Below are 16582 nucleotides of genomic sequence, written 5' to 3'. Positions count from 1 at the left end.
CGACGTGAGGGCAGATCTGGCGCAGGTAGGTGGTTGCCTTTCAGTGCGTGAGATAATTTGGCCTGAAAAACATTTGGAACCAGTTTAGAGATTGATTGGTTTTTTTCACTCTGACTGTGCAGCTGCCTGCAGTACACAAGCTCATAGTTGTTTTGCATCGTGCTCACTGAGTTCTTGATTAGGCCTGCGCAGGAGTTTATGCTTTTCAGCTGACAGCCCTCTGAGCTGTGACCGAGTCCCACTTTGAGCCTCTTGAAATCTGGTGTTCGTGATTCAAGATGGAAACAACAAAGGGAGAACGCAGTCGGCATTCTGGCCTTTGGCAGAGGCCGTTTTTGTTTACCAGTTACTGTTTCTTTCCAGTTGGCTAGTGTTTGCTGGGTCGGTGGATCTGTTGTTTAAAAGAATTTGTTTACAGCTAACTCTGTCTTTTGATACTTTAATGCTGAATTTACCAACAGGAGTTTTTCATTTACCTGCTGAAAGCTGTGTCATTTCTAGAGGAACATGTTTGTTTTTCTTTCCTTTTTATTGTAAATAAACTCATTGTGGTTTATTTCCATTGTATCAAATGTCTCTGGCCTTTGTGGGAACAAAGTGCAGAAGCATCAAAATCAAATAGAACAATTTGGAGAGTAATTGTATCTAGGTGTTTGCTTATTCAGCAAAGCCGTATTTGCTTGCTTGTTCCGATATGCCAGGTGCCAGATGTAAACTCGCTTCCTTTTTCATTGATATTCAGCTCTTGTGTGTAGTTAGAGGGCTGATTCATTAATATTACAAGTGTCATACGTATTGTGTTAGGGCCAGTCCCTATTTTGCAGTTCTCTAAAGTGGAGACAGTGTTGTTGGAAGCTGTCCAATTTGTTCTTCACGAGGCTTCTGTCAGTGAGATTATTAGGCTTTAATCTGTCTCATGGTGATAGCTTTGCTTTTCCAGAAGGGAGTTACTTTTGTGTGTAGATCAGACCATGCCAGAACCGGTCGTTGGCCTGTTGAGAGGATGCCTGCTGTAATGAGAAGAGCTTACCTTGCAGAGGGGAGGGGTTGCTGTCAGATTTTTCTGAGCAATTCGGAATACTAAAGCAGCTTTACGGAAATACTGGCCTAGGTAGACCAGGGCTAGGGAGGAATTCAGATGAGATGTTTTCTCAGCCTCTCTATCTAGACTGCTGCAGAGATGGTAGTTATTGTGCAAACAAAGCCATTGTCCAAAGCTTTGTGTCATCCTCTGTTTTTTTGTTTTATTGAGAGCCTCAATTCCCCACTCTCTGAGAATTTCAAGCAAGGTGTTTTGGAGTCATTTATTGTGATTACTCTGCTGTTATCGTCTGCTTTATTTTTCACTAATGAAAAATTAACAAGATAGAAATTTTCTCATGTAGAGTTTGGTTAGGTGAATGTTTGACGCAAAAATGTGATCTCAGAAGCAGCTTCTTAACAAGGTTGCAGTGACAAATTTTGTAATAAACATACAGTGTTTTGGAAGCATATTGTGTCGTAAATAATTCCTGTATTAATTTGCTGCCAAAGACTTAAATTTTCAAACTAAATCACATCTGTAGCTGCAATATCTTTTTTTGTAAGCTCTTTTGTGCATTTTGTTTGCATTCTTTTTCTTTTTGTCAAGTTGCTGACTGTGTGCTCTTAAATAATCCCACTGATTTCTCCATACTTCCTTCCCTCTACAAGTAAGACATTTGAGAATTCAGTTTTTTAAATTGGAAAAGGAAATATTGCACCCTTAGAGAGGCCACAGTAGGAAAATTCACTGTAAGTAGTAATTGTGGTTTTGGAGATAGCTTGTGGAATAAGATCTTTCTTACTTTTAAGCCTGTTTGTTTAGGTTCAAGGTCCACTGATGTCGATGTAGAAAGGATATTTGTCCTCATGGTTTTGTGAAAATATGTTATGACAGTGGTGACATACTGATACAAGGTAAGAAAAATCCATGTGCTAGGATCTTCCCATTTTGGAACGGCAGAAGTATCTGTCTGATATTACAATATCCTGCGTAACAAGGCCAGCAGATTGAGATTGACCGGTCCTTCTCTTCATGATAATAGCATGGTTTTTATACTTAAAAGCAGACAGTGCAAGGACCACTTTGTACCAAAAATTGAATGTCATTCTCTTTAAAGAGCTGTTAGTGTGCAGAATTAGGAGGAATCGATGTGCTGGGAGAGGTGCATATTTTCCCTTGAAGTAGCTAAATTCAGTAACTTTGTGGTGGATTTGCAGCATGCAGCTGGGTTGTTGAGCTGTGCCATGAGGGTTCTCATGTTTGCTGCTGTAGTACGTTTTGCCCATTATTTTGATCTTCCACGCAGCTTAAAGGCTTTCACATAAGAAGGATCTTGCCACATCCTGCTATCCAGCTTCTGAACAAAGTGCGTCTGAAGCAGACATTGACTCTTCTTTAGCATGCCGAAAGAGCCCCGAACAGAAGTCGTTCCTTGCATGATCTTTCTTGTAAAGAGCATTGCAGCTGACAGAATAATGGCTTTTCTTAGGCTTGCTGGTGACATGCCAACATGGTTTCCTTAGCAGTGAAATTCCTCGAGAAGCCATGGTTGCTGATGTAAACATAACTGAAAGCTTAACACAGCCCATACTGAGCTCAGGGCCTGAAATCTGCTTCTTATGCCATGCTACAGTGCAGTTTTCTTCTGCTCTTTCTATTTAAATCTGGTTTCGCAAGCTTATAACCAACTTGAATGGGTTATACTCTTCAATCCAGAAAAGATGGCCTGGTCTCTGCATAGAGGAGCCTGTACAGACTCCGGGGCTTGTACGCAGCAAGGATCACTCCATGGGGCAGCCTCCCATTAACTTGAATATAGCTCTGGTTTTGTAGAACTGTGTTTGGGATGGAGGTGGGGTTATTTTAAATTACCATGTGCAGAGCAGGTTTAAGGTTATTTAACAAAGTGCTTTGGTTCCCACTAGTCAGGCTTAAAAAAAATGAATAGCAAAATGAAGAACAGTTTCGTAGCTGCTCACTGAGTCTGCCTCCTGTCTTTTTGTCAGGTACGCTTCTGGAATTTGGTGGGAGTTTCCGCAAGCCAAATTACTAGTGTTGCACACTAATTTGAGGCTGGGTAAAAGATTAATAATTGTATTGCTTTAACTTTAAGTAGTGGAATCCTACTATGGTGACTAATACTGTTTAGTAGTAACTATCCTAGAATAAGCATTTGTTAATGCTGTAAAATGACTGTGGTTTGTGTTTCAGATTTCAGTGCTTTGGGAAAAACAATGTATTTTGCTCTCACTTTCTCTGCTGCTTTTTTCTGTGAAATGGAAGTGACATCCTTGCAAATACACACTTGGTATTAGCTCTTTGGGAAGGCCAGGGTAGGAGGCACGTGGGAAAACATGTAGCAATAGATGTCTCACCTCTTTAGTTTTGAAAAATTCATTCTTATGATTGATTTTTTTTTTTAATGGGTTTTTTTTTTTTAAATTGATTTTTGTTTCGGGATTGATCTTTTAAGTGCTAATGCTTTCATCAGGATATCTTTCTTTGTTTCGTCATGCATAATCATCGAGCTCATTGCACTATGATTTGGAATAGTATTTTCCCATCTGGAAATACGTAATTACTGTGCTACCGTGCAGTGTGACATGCCAACTAGGTTAGTGCTCTGTTAACACTGTGTTTAAAGGGAGGTCAGAGTTGCATTTCCATACCTGAATATTTGTGTGAGCAGCACTGTGTTTGATTAATAGATAGGGGAATAGTTGCTCTAACTTCTTTCTTATCACATTCTTGCATCTTATTCAAGAATCTAGAATTTAATTACAAAAAGTAACTTCAGGTAGAGTTGGACTGAAATGGGCTGCATATCCAAACTGCTTTTCGGGATGGTTTGGCAAGGTGTTGCTACGGTGTCAGATTTGGAGGAGAGTTACCAGCAAGGAGTACCTGTGGCAGTTGGCTTATGTTAGAAAAATTGAAGCCTGTTGCAAGAGAATTATTAAATATTGGTATCCGAGAGCGATGAAAGGGTAGGCGATAGGAATTGCGCACAGGATTAAAACCCATAGTAACTTCTATTTTAATCTTAGCCCAGGCAGATCCACTGTAGTAATATTCTGATGCTTTTGTGTGGCCACGTTAACTTGCTGAACAAAAGGCTGCAAAAATACGATCGGGTTTCTGTGTGAGATTGCTGAGAGGAAAACAGCCCCGGCGAGGGCCCATCCTCCCCTGGAACCGAGGTGCAGAATAAATGCCAGGGACTGTTTGGTTTCATTGAATACCTCGGACTGGAAACTGTGGTGTTGCCGATGGCTGTGGGTGGGGTAGAAGCTTCGTACATCTGACTTTAATCAATCACCAGGTTTGTCAGAGCCCCAGACTGTCACTGAATGCTGCTTACTGCAGGTTGTGGTAAACCCAAGGGAAGATATCATTTGGCTTCCTAATTGTGGGTGGCTATCTGTGAGTCTTAAGTATTTTGCAGCGAGATACAAAGTTCTCTTTGGGTGCCCGCGTGTTTTTGTTTTTATTTTTATTCCTGGGCTAAAAACAGGCTTGATTTGGAAAATCATCTGTCCACACTGGTCTGTCTTGTGGAGAAAGTGCATACTGTTTAGAATAGGCAAGGAGTTTATGTGTGTGTAATCTTTTGTAGTTGGGCCGGACGGACAACTCCTAGGAGAAGGTTATCAGCGCTCACTGTTCTAATAATTCAGTTTCTACCTTAAGGAAGACAATGATGTACCTACCTACTGAATAAGTGCTGAATCACAGGGTTGTTACTCTTGCACAAAGTTTAGTCATTTCCTGGGAAACTTTTGTTTTCAGTCTAGTGGTAGAGGGCTAGGTCTGTGCGTTTGTGCTGAGGATTCAATACCTGTGAATTTCTGCTGGTGTCTGTGACCAGGAGGTTACTCAGAAAAGAGTATTATTCAGGGCAGAAACACTTCATCTGGGTTTTTTAAACGCATTGTGTTGCTTTACTCAGCTCAGACTGTGAGTATAGCTAGTTCTTGTGTACGTGAGTGTGACACTTTCTGTTTCTCCTCATTTAAATGCATTGTTCTGATGCAGGACTAGTATTATAAAGACTGTTAAGCGCTCCTACATCTACATTCACATTCTTCTTATTGACTACTTATTAAAAATAGATGAAAACGTTTCTCTTGAATAGATTTTGTAAAATCCTGTTTGTGAAAAATTCTTGGTTTTGTGCCCTTTATAGCATTCAGAAGGGAAAATGCATTTTTTCCCCATGACAAGTTGTAGCTATTTAAAAGATTTTCCCTGGCCCCCTTCCCCCTGATGGGCTTACATGCAAGATTTATTATTTGTGTATGGGATTAAGCTATTTATGTGCATGTGCTGGTTTTATGGGTAACATGTAAAATTTATTTGGCTGCACTTTGCAACATAATAACTTGTATAAAGTTGACTTCAGTGATTGTATTTCGCAGATGTTTGTCAGCGGCAGTGAGCAGAGCCTGTGTTTAGTAGGGTTATCGGGGCTAACAGAATTTAGTGATGTATTTAAAGGTTTTAAGGGGTTATATTCAAGAGTTTTTGGAACCTTTTAAAAAATGTTTTACTTTTTGTAAAGGTAGATGTTACCCATGCATTGGTAGTGTGATTTGAGTTGCTGATGCACAAGTGCATCGTTCATCCTTTTGGCACAGGTAAGGATCTGAGAGGCAAAGTACTTCTGGCCTTTTAGTTCTTACATACAAATGAACTAGAGGTATGGCTTGAAGTTTGGCTTCATCGTCATTTGAGCAGCTTACCTGGGGAAGTCCTTTAAAGAAACTAACCACTGAGAATACCAGGGTCACGTTGATGCTGTGTAAACCGCGCAAGCAGTCACGAGTAAGAATGTTCTCATGTCTGCTGCGAAGAGAAGAATCAACAAAAGTAGTACATCTAGAAGAGGCTCTTTTATTTACAGTGGTAAGCTTCCAGGCATTTTTCAGTGTCCCAGTCTTGTGAAGCCTTTGAGACTTCATTTTGCTGACCCTGGGTAGTGCCATTTTCAGCAGAAATGGTAATGATAAGTTACCATATGTCTTTTTTTTTTTTCTTCTTTTTTTGTGGGGAAGAGAGGGTCTTCAGCTGAGGTTGATCTGGTGACACCTCCTTTTCATTGGTCACCCCTTGCCCACGCACACAAAGGAAGCTGAACTCTGTCCTTAGCTCACCCAGTTTGGTGATGCATCACATATGGCATCTAAGATTACTACTTGTAATACATGGGCCCAGACGGGTGAATCGAGGACAGTGGATCATCTGGAACTCTGAAATGCTGTTGTAAGATAAAGAGGTTCTTCAGTATAGCTTTAGTAGTTGGATTTATTGTTTAAAGGTAAAACAACAAAAAAAATTAAAAAGTCTTAAGGCACACAGTAAGTGACTTATGGTAAAGTGCACCTTGTGACCTTAAATGACACGGAGCCAGACCTCTGCAGTGTGGAAGTCTGGCAACGACCATGTACGCAGGGTAGACCTTGAATTGCATTCTTTTGAAATAATAAATGTTGAGATTAAGATAGTTTTAATTTGGTAAAGCAACATTCATAAGCCTTTAGAAAAGATTTTTGAAACTGTGGAACAGAGTCCCCACAGTGCTGGAGCCAAGTAGACTTGTAATGTGTATATAAATTAATCTGGAGCTGATCTGTCTGTGAAACTTTTAGTACTGAAACTGTAGCAGTATAATGCTTGTGCTTAACAAACACAGCTTTGTGAGACTTGCTGTTTTTTTCAGTAGCCTATTCATGTTCTTAATGGGAACAGAATGGTGCTGTTAAAGGGAAACTGCAAAGCACAAACCTGTTCTGTTTGTTTTTCTTACTGTTTGGTTTGGGGGTGTTTTTTTGGGGAGGAGGGGGTGACATATGGAGTGAGTAAGGCTTTATTTCTTCCAAGAAATCAGTGACATTTTTCTGGAAGACTGTATAGTTTGCAGACCTTGGTATTGTCTTCAAGGAGGAAACCTGATATACAGCTTCACCAGAAGGAAGGAGGAGGGAATCTTTGAAGCTGCATCATCATTTGGCCTCGAACAGAAAGAGGCAATTGTCTAAACTTGTTTCAAACATAGTTTTTGTGCTGAAGTTATAGCCAAAGAGTGTTAGGAGTACAAGACCATATAACAGGTATAGTGTGTTTGAACACATAGCCTTAGAAAAAAGGTTTAAATATTGTCTTTTGGGTTGCTGAAGCCTGGGATTGAAGATGTCCCAGCTTTAAGCCTTGGTAAAACCATCGGGGGTGGGGGTGTCTAGAAGTTGCCAGTCCTCCAGGAAATGGAAAAAAGACGATATCTAGCTGCAAAATAAATAAAAGAGTGGTGACAACATTTCTTACTGAAGTGCTGAACTAATTGGTTTTGATACCTATTTTCTGCCTAGGCCATAACTGACACAGTCTTAAGTGGTAAAGTGCATACCTTCCTCATTTTGGATTTCTCAAACATGCCACCTAATGCCTCCAAACACACTTAAAAGACCTTATCTGGAAGTGGCATGCAACAAAAGAACATTTTGGACTTTCAGCTACACTTGTGGGTCTACTTCTGGTCAAGGACAGGAAATCCAAAAATCAAGCTCTGCAAAACCAGGCTTTATGTTGTATTCTTTCAGAGTAAGTTCGAGATGATAAAACTACAGGGAGACATTGCCTGTCATATGTGCCTAGAGATCAAGCAGGGGAGTAGGCAAGAAAGGCAAAGTCATCAAGGTCATTTATAGGGGTGAGACCTGAAAAGCAGATGCAGTGGTGATAATAGAATTTATTTCCTTATTTTTGTTATAATCTTTTTACAGTATTTGCTGTTAAATAAAGAGACTAGCTATCTGTGTTTTGCGGCTAATTTCCAGGTTCTCTGTTAACATAAACTACTAGAAACATCAATGTGTTGGTTTTTTTTTTTTTAAAGCATACAAACATTTTTAAAAAATGCATACAAACGGCTTTAAAATTTGAATCTTTTGCTTGATACAGTCAAGTGTTTGGACACTTTGTTGGGGAGATGTTGTGCACTACGTGATCATTTTCCTTAATTTCTCCACTGTAGTAATTATGGTTTTGTTAGACAGTAAATGATTCAGTGTTCTCATTCCATGGGGGGAAGGGGAGAAAGGATGTTGAAAGAGGAGCATTGTCTGAGCGTAGCAGGATTAGCTGGTGTTACCACCTTGCACTGATTGAGCACCACTGTTTAGAATAGATCATCAACTCTAATTGCTAAAAAGCAGCCTGGCGTCACAGGGCGGTGAGACTCCTGAAGTTTCAGGCTTCTCTATTGCATGATTTGAATATAGGTGTAACATCTAGGCTGATCAGTTGTAGTTCACTGGACTTCCTTCTGCTCTGTGTAAGCCCATACCCCTCTGTTTTCTGTCATTGCTGAGTTTGTCTTCTCTCTTGCACTCTCAATGGTCAGAACATCCAGATTGGATTTGCATGATGAGGATCGATTCTAGTTTACTCTCAAGAAATTAGGAGAATCGTATGAAAAAGGAATCTCAGAATCCATTTTTTGCATTTTTCTAGGGAATTCTGTTTCTCCAATGTACACTTGTTTAATCACAAACAAGCAGGGCCTCTTGGATTTCATCACAGAGGTGTCTGCAGTCAGGATTATTGTCCAGGCATTCCAAGTGAGGAAAAATTGTTGCTCCTTGATTGAACTTGTCTTGTTTCTGCAAACCGTAAATCTAGAGTTAATTCCTACTCTGAATCCACAGAAGGGCCTCTCTTGTGTATTTGCAAGACCTGCTGTGTCTTGAAAAGTAGGATTTCTTTAAAGTCTTCTTTTAAAACTGTCAGAAGAGAGAAAAGATTAAATGGGGGGAGGAGAGGGTTGAAAGAGGGGAACAGTTTTGTGATATATAGCAAGATGAGGAATTACTGAAGTAATGCAATACCAGTGCCAGCCTCCTACCAGAAAACCTGTTCTGTGAAGCTGGCTGGGGCTGGTCCATCAAATACTCTGCAAATGAGCAGGAAAACTGAGCTGGTGGCTCTGCAGAAGAAAATTTCTCATGTGTTGGGATGAGTTAACCTTTGCGAGTAGTGCAGGTGGTAGCAGAGCTTTGCCGTGGTTGGGATGGAAAAGCTATGAGTTTGGGTAGCATAGTGAGGAAAGAAAATGGTAGTGTGTTGAGCTGATGAACTGGAGTATGGTGGTGGTGGGCTGTATTTACTCTTCAGTCTGTTCTAACGTACAGATTATCTGTGAAAGGTGAAGGCATCCCTGCACCTGAGCTGATGGTTGCCATCACTGCAGCAGAGGTGTCAAGGAAGAAAAGCATGCATCAGTGATCAGCAGCTTAGCTTACTCTCATGTGTCCTTTAAAAAAGAAAAAACAAAACAAAAAACAAAACAAAAAAAACACCACCAAAGAAAACACCCGACAACTAAAGATTCCTGACATCACATTTTGAGACACTACAAAAGATCACGACGTACAAGAACCTTACTGTTGTTTATGGCAAAAGGGTCTTGGCTGAAAAGAAACCGAAGCTTTGCTTTCTTTTGACAAGAATCACATTTCCTCAGTAGGGCCTCCTCAGCATGTGGATGCACAACCATGACTAGCTTAGGATGTAGATAAATATAGACTACAAGTGAACAGAAACAGTTGTAGCTGGGAGAGGGCCAAAAGAATGTCTCAGCAGCAAGTGTTTTTGTTTGTAATTTCTTTCCTAGGAATGAACAAACACTAGCACCATTTTAAAGCTAAATTGTCAGCTCTCATTTGCTTTGCTAATGCTTTCTTTGTAGTGCTGTGTCTTGCATCTGTGTAGAGAGGGGTTGTGGTTCTTGAGTTGTTTTTTCAGCTAGCTGGAAGAATTTAGCACACCAAATGTCACCAAGTGTTGAATTTATGGAAGCAGGGTTGATGATTTACCAGGTTTATGTAGTAGGAGTGAATGGTTCTTGAGATTGCAGTCCTATTGTCTTGGTTCTCTTCCTGTTGCTGTAATTTATGATATTCGGTGAGGAAGTCTGCATTTATGTTCGGATCTAGCCATTTCCATTTCCTGTAAATCAGCAGAAAAGGAATAGGGTGAAAGAAAATTTCTCTCTTAGTGAATCTTTGGTTTCTGCCTCAGTGGATTGATACCAAATTTGGACTATGTATGACCAGAGAAGAGGCTTTCTACAATAAATCTGTTCCACTCGTGCAGCCTATTAAAGGGACACTTGCTTCCAAGACTTGAGATGTCAATTTGGGCATAACTATCGTGGTTGTAGTAATCGGATCATAATTTTATTGAGATGACTTTACATCTGTCACCCGTGACTACACACAAGCTTTTTTTCTGACAGCCTTAGTCCCTGTGTCTTGCTGGAGCTTTATTTCAGATACTTGTATTCTGTTTCTAACCTGCATGCATGGCTATCCTTAAAGAACTCTAGTTAATCTGTTTCTTCTAACCTTTTCACTCCCTACTGCCTAGTTCCACTTCAGTAGGGCTAGTCTAAAAATTTAAGCATTACGCTTTCTAATCCTGTAGGCAGGTGCCTGAGATTGTCAACCTGTTTGTCAAAACAATGGTTGATTTTTTTTTTTTTTTTTTTTTTTTTTTTTTAACAAAAACTTTTTTTGGAAATTCAGCAGTGGGAAGACACACTGCTGCAGGGAAGTCCCAGGAATTTATCACCTTTATTTCTGTTGCTTGAATTTTGCTACTTGGAACTTTCCTGCTCTTACCAAATAGCATTAGGCTTTTTATTAGCTTACGCTCAGACAATCCTTTTTTCAAGCAATAGTGTAAATGATCTGCATTGCGTGGTAGTTAAGGTTGCGAGTAGTGTTTTGCCCTGAGTTACCTTCTTGTTTTTCAGTAGTATTTCACCTCAGCTTCAAATTTCCAAATGCAAATCTGTGGACCATAAGCCTTGCATTTGTGTGAGGTTTGTTTTATTGGGAGAATATTAGTGTGGGGCAAGTGATTACAGAGAATTCTTTGCTTCCCAGTACGTAAAACAGAATGTGATACTTAAATTGAGAGTGGTGGTATTTGTTTGTAATGTACTAGTATTCCTTAGTAATTCCATTTTCTGTGGCAAATGTTTCATTATATATAGTGTGTAACTGCCAATGTCAAGAGTCCAATTAAATCTTGTGGAGAAATTAATCACAAAATAACAAGCTGCAAATAAATCTGTGGGTTGGCTTATAAGGGAAAATCCCTCCCCCTTTCTGTGCAGGTTTGTTTTTCCTGAAGTGGCAGTCACCCTGGTCTATTTGCTACCCAAATGAACAAATGCGGGGCATTAAAACTGCCTCTGGAAATGGAGAGGCAAATCTCCAGAAAAGCTGGTGGATTTTGTAGCTCATGCAATCGATCAAAATGTTATCCTTTTGGCATATAGTCTTTGTATAGATCTTTTTTGAAGATGTACTTTTCTTACACTGGTAGCATACCTTTCTTGTGAGCTGGATTAATTTAACTGAGCTATGTATTGCAATCAAGCATTAAAATTAATGCTTTGGTTGGCATTTCAGTGCTTCATGGACATTCTAATTTTCAGCTGCTGGATTTGTTTGGACTTGTTGGGGCCTGACTCAAACATAGTGTTAGAGGAGTGAGATAAAATTTTGTGTGCAAATGCACACCCTCCACTAAGCAGTGTAAGTTCCCATTTCAGCTTCAAAACTCTTAGTCTAGGCGTTTCAAGTGACGCTGACATTTGACTGTCCAGCACAGAGTGAAGCCCATTCCTTTTCCAAGCATTTCAGTACTGAAAAATCATCTTTATAACCAAAATGGCCAGTTAGCTGGAACGTTTTAGCAGAGACACTGGTTGTGTTGGGAGGCTTAGAGCCTAAACCCTTTAATCACCTTTTCTGATGTGGCCCTCAGATCAGGCTGGAAGTGTCTGGCAGAAGGATGCTGTAAGGCAGCAAATACAGTGGCCTGTGCTGCTTGCTGTCTAATACTCTGTTGCCTTGCAATAATCAGGCAGAGAAAACATGCCGTTTGCGATCGCTAGTTTCTCTCTGTAATACAAATGTGGGCCTAATTTTAGCTTGAGAAGTAATACCAAATAATTCTGTTTTCTTATTGCTATGTGTTTGATCGCTTCCAATCTTTCGGCCCCAAGAGATAAGAAGTTACAAGTGCAGGTCAGGCTACAAAAAGGCTTGAAATGCTGCAGGGCTTTTTGTTTTAATCCCTTCAAGGTTTCAGTCTTTCTTGTGGTTCTGATGTAATGTGAGAAATTAAAACAAAAGACAGCAGCCAGATGGTACATCTCCAGGATCAGACAGATTAGTTTTTTAAAAAAGGGAAAAGTTTACCAATACTTACTGTCTTCTGGAGTTTTTGCTTCTGTGGAGCTCAAGCATCTGTCTTCTGCATGCTTCTACCAGTAGGCAAACAGTGGAATTACAGCTACTACCAGGTTAAAAAAAACACAACCCTCTAGCTTGCTTTCACTGAATGTCAAATAGACATGGTTGAAAGTCTGATTTTCTGGATCATAGGGTGTGCTTGCTGGGCAGTAGTCTAGAAGTTGACTCTGTTCATCCTTGCCTCAGGAGGTGCCCTAAACAGCTTCTGCAGCGGGCTCACTTTACTTGCTAAAAGCTGTTTTCAATTGATTAGTTTAAGACGAGGCTCTGAATTTGCGCTTTCCCTTTGCCCTGTTGTTTGGGAATTACTCCATTTTGTTAGCCTAAGTTGGCTTTGTGGTTAGAGAATATTTTCATGCACTCCAAGTTTCCCTTTTTAGGTTTTCATTGCTTTGATATTCCATTTAGATAGCTGTTCTGATTCAAATTATTGCATTTAAATAGTGTATAGTGTATATCTCTGATCCCAAGGGAAACTACAGAAGTTCTGTGATATGGAAGCTTTGAAATCATAATGTACTCGCATATATTTGGTTTCACGTTTTCTTCAGCATGTGCATTCAGCATGAAGGTGAAACCTTCATGTCACTGAAAAGAAAAGCAAACAGACCTCAAACTGAAAAATGAGGACATGGTTAAATGCGTTTTCTTTCCTTGGTTTTAGGGGACATCACACAAAAGGGGTATGAGAAGAAGAGAGCAAAGCTTCTGGCTCCGTATGTTCCACAAACCCAAGGTAAGTACTTGTTTCAGCTGCCGTAAGAATTTTGCATATCCTTGACATTAAAGGGATCTGTGGAATGGCTGTGGAGTGGAGCACTGAGATTTCATTTGCCAACTCTGAACTATTCTGTTTCATATGTGTTTTCTTAGCTATCTAATAATGACACTGTGCAGGTTGCATGGGTGCCGTGAAGTCATGGGCAGTAATTTGCCTCTAGTTTGCTTGTTCATATTGAACTCCAGGGATTGCTAGTAGTTCCAGAGCTGTTTGGTGGGTCTCTGTAGAGTGCTGTGTATTTCAACACTTTGCATGCCCTGTCTTTATCTCCCACATACATAAATCATGTCCTACTCCCTTGTCAGCTGAGGACTCGAAGGCTTTGAATCAATCGTGAAGTGTGAGGTCCTCAAGAATCATTCCTGAAACCTTCTTAAAAATGGCTTAACTGCAGAGTTGGTCTGTACTACCTCCTTCTTTCAGCCATCTTAACTCCTTGTTGGAGAAACATAAGAGTTTTCATTATTTGTTGGTTTATTTTACCAGAGTAGCTGAATTCATGTACTTTGTTTACATCTGTTTCTTTTGGTTCAAAGATCTTTAGCATTAAAACTGCTTGTATGTAGGATAATTATATATAATTGTAAACTGAAGGACATGGCTGAAAGTATGCCTAATAATTATTATGGGGATGCTTACCCAAAATAATTGCGCTGCTGATATGCTGAGATGCTTAACCATTAAAAACTAATGTGTCTGGCTCTTAGCAGTTTGGGCAGTGAATGGGTATGACAGGCAGTCATGACTGGACTTACTGTAATTTACTGAGACTGAACTACTGCCAAAAAAATGAAAAAAAGAGTGAAGGCTAAAAGTGCATTTATTGACCATCAGCACTGCATCTGCTGGGGAAAGATCGTAGAGGTTTTTTTCTGCTGAAATTACAGCAGTTCACTTCAGGCAATTGCTTGAGGAACATAAAAGGACTCTGCCACTGTCATGTGGTAACTTCTAGACTCTGCCACTTTATTCCTGCTCTCCTCCATCCCAGTTGTTTCTCAACTTTGTTTTGCTTGCATGTTCAACAAAAGCTGGTGCCCGTTCTCTTGTCCAAGACTTATTGCCATAGTGGGTGCTTTATACACAAAAGAATAGTGTGTTCTGTCTGAGCTAACATACTGAAGGTAGCAAGGCAAGCAAAAATTGTTTTTTAGCCTTCAAATTTGAGATTTTGTTACAAACAGCTCTCAGTACTGAGGACTGCCTCCCTGAACCAGGATGTGATAGGAATCTCTGATGACTCGATTGCTAGCTTTGTATCAAATCTGTTTCTGTTATTTAAAGAAACCAAAAAGTAATACACATGACTAATCCCTCTTCATGGTCTTTGTAAGTAGATATTTGTTAAGCAGGTTTTACAATCTCTCAGTCCAACATATGTATACCCGTGGAGATCTTGAGCCTTAGAAGGAAATGTGAGCTCCTTTTGTATGTTCAAGTGCCTTCTTGGCAGACTTGCTTTTGTCCTGGAGTCCGGTGGAGACTGAAGCTCTACAAGTCGCTTTTCATCTGATGACATGATCTTGTGCCCCTCATGCCTGTCACTTTGCACACGTTTGGTTTGTTTCAGAAAATGTTGTTTAATTAGGAGGAAAAAAAAGTGTTTGGCAAGACTGTCTGCGGCCCTGCGGCCCTGCTACTTTAATTGTCGCGCTTTTGAAAGCTGCAGAATGGGCCAAAGTTCAGGAAGAGACACAGGCTGATAGGAGGTCACCAATTAAGATAGCATTTTGACTGCTGTTCTGGCTCAGCCCTGCAACTTTTTATACATCTTATATCCAGCTGCCCCTGTGCTGTTGTAAAAATCCTGTTGAAGTCATGCATGAGGGATTCAGAGTCAGGTCACCTTGTTAATGAGAAGAAAATTAATTTAGTCCACAACAACAAAAAAATATTTACTCCTGGCATTTAGTGCATTACGTTTCTCAAAGCACCTTCCTGATGTTAGCTAACGTATTGTCTCCATTTCATAGATGTGAAATGAGACGAAGGTAGGTATGATGACATGTCAGGGCATGTCAGCATTATAATTTGGGAGATTCTTATTGCTAAATCTGTGCTCCATTCACATTGCCTCTGGGAGCTTGCCTCATTATTTTAGAGTTAAGGCAACAATGTTAATTACCTAAAGATACATGTTTTCCTGGTGCAACATCCATTTTTGTAAATGGAACTTGCTGAGGTGATGGAGCTGCGATACCAGAGTTGTTGCTCCTCTGTTACGTGCTGGCTGCTGCACAAAAGGCTTTGAAGAAAGTATTTTGAGCAGCTTCCCAGGTTGCGCATGTTAAGTGATGCTGCTGATTTCACTGTTGCCCAAACCAAAGCACGGAGGACAGGCATGCTTATTCCATGGTACACTACTGACTGTGAAAATAACGAAAGGCCACCCTGTTGTCATCTCATCCTTAATGTCTGAATGTGTACTACTGTAGCTAAACCATAAGTTCCCTTTTGAAACAGACTGGGGTCTCAGTGCTTTTAGATGTTGCTTTTATTGGAGTAACGCTGACATTTTCAAGTCGCCCTCAGAGTCATTTGTGAGGACCGAATATTTTTATGCCTATTTTAGGAGGCAATACTATGCTATTTTTTGCTATTTTGAAAAACGCTTTTTGGATGGCCAGATGAACTGCTCCGCTACTAAGAGGTGGTATAGTAGCTCACCACCTCTTGAAAGTAGTTTTTGCTGCAGACTACAGGCAAACTTCTGCCTAGAGAAAGAACTCCTGTCCATATTAGTTGCTGCAAATCTGGAAAAGCATTTACAACTCTTTAGCTCAAACGGAATGCCTTTTGCCAAAATTAGCAGCCCTTGCACATAAACTGTTGGCAGAGTATGTTTTCTTGCTATTTAAGATAATGCATTCGGTTCCTCTGCTAATGTGTAAAGGAAATTATATTCATTAAGCACTGATTCACTGTCAGAACCTTTTTATGTAACTGCTAGAGTGCTCTTGCTCTTGTTTTCTATTCTCATGATGATGAAAAAAAAAGAAAAAATTAAAAATTTTAAACAAGCAAAGAGAACGTTGGAGTACTTACTGTTTTTATTGAAAAGGTAAGATGAATGTGATCTGGTGGGTTTTGTATTCCAGTACCTCAGGGAAAGGTGTTGGAAGACAGGAGTAAATGCTTGTAAACCTGTGGAGATTGATAACATTTGAAGCTAATTTAATTGGTCTGTGAATTTTAGCCGTTAATGTAAGTTTTGTTGTTTTTTCTGCTTCATGTTATTCATGGATAGCACAAGGTGGGAACATTATAGATTCTGTTACTTTAGTGTTTCATTTCTATGAAATCATGGCACTATGGAAAAGAAGCATGTCTTCTTTGCTTCCCAAGTGGGCTGTCATATGTTTCCTGTCTCAGAAGAGTTCTTCCTGCCATCCTGTGTGTTGTGGACTGCCAATAAGCCAGCAGAACTCTACTCTAAACTTTTGCTATTATTCC

The 16582-nt window shown here is 40.0% G+C and overlaps 1 protein-coding gene across 1 annotated transcript in view; it reads left to right on the top strand.

Annotated features, from left to right (window-relative positions):
- Window positions 1–13020: 13020 nt before the first annotated feature.
- DIP2B (DIP2 disco-interacting protein 2 homolog B (Drosophila)) overlaps window positions 13021–16582 on the top strand; it is a gene marked incomplete at its 3' end in the record, with an annotated part of 33718 nt that continues 30156 nt past the window's right edge. Inside the window, exon 1 of the mRNA XM_009575660.1 lies at window positions 13021–13084. The remainder of the gene's footprint in view (window positions 13085–16582) is intronic.

This window comes from Fulmarus glacialis, unplaced genomic scaffold (assembly GCF_000690835.1).
Source record: "Fulmarus glacialis isolate BGI_N327 unplaced genomic scaffold, ASM69083v1 scaffold14714, whole genome shotgun sequence".
In the NCBI taxonomy this organism is placed as follows: Eukaryota; Metazoa; Chordata; class Aves; order Procellariiformes; family Procellariidae; genus Fulmarus; species Fulmarus glacialis.
This window is presented reverse-complemented; position numbering and strand designations above follow the sequence as displayed.